Below are 520 nucleotides of genomic sequence, written 5' to 3'. Positions count from 1 at the left end.
TTGGACCAAGAATAATAAGAAAAGATTTACACTGCATTCCTAAGTTACATGTTATAGAAAATGGGTATTATACCAATTCAGTTTCTTTTTTTCTTCAAATGAGAACAACGGAAACTTGACTGACTTCTCAGGAACAACCTATGATGCAGTGTGCTGCCTAATAGCCATGACATACATTAAAAAAAACCTTGATTGCTGGTATTTAATTTTATTGGGTCCTTGTATTTAACTTAATCAGTTCTATTCTTTAAGATGCATATTCCATTCCACAGTGATATCCAAAGGGCATCTCTTACCTGTTTTGAGAGAGAGAGAGAGAGAGAGTTTACTTAAAGTGCACTGAACATAATATTCTTTCCCCTAAAGCAACAAATTTCTTATATGCTGCTAGAGCATCTGGTTAATGATAAGATGGTAAATCTTGAAATCTGGTTTTAAACTTTTGATATGGCCAATGATTAGAAGGCCCCTCCAGGTTATCAAAATGTATCTATCCTTTAATGGATGATTTGTTTGCTAG

The 520-nt window shown here is 33.8% G+C and overlaps 1 protein-coding gene across 4 annotated transcripts in view; it reads right to left on the bottom strand.

Annotated features, from left to right (window-relative positions):
* Positions 1 to 213: 213 nt before the first annotated feature.
* CABYR (calcium binding tyrosine phosphorylation regulated) overlaps positions 214 to 520 on the bottom strand; it is a 12,492-nt gene continuing 12,185 nt past the window's right edge. For all 4 annotated transcript variants that reach the window (XM_019526380.1, XM_019526363.1, XM_019526390.1 and 1 more), the window contains one exon: positions 214 to 296. The gene's annotated coding sequence lies outside the window, so the exon portion shown is untranslated. The remainder of the gene's footprint in view (positions 297 to 520) is intronic.

Source organism: Gavialis gangeticus, unplaced genomic scaffold (assembly GCF_001723915.1).
Source record: "Gavialis gangeticus isolate Ggan-Ray unplaced genomic scaffold, GavGan_comp1, whole genome shotgun sequence".
In the NCBI taxonomy this organism is placed as follows: Eukaryota; Metazoa; Chordata; order Crocodylia; family Gavialidae; genus Gavialis; species Gavialis gangeticus.
This window is presented reverse-complemented; position numbering and strand designations above follow the sequence as displayed.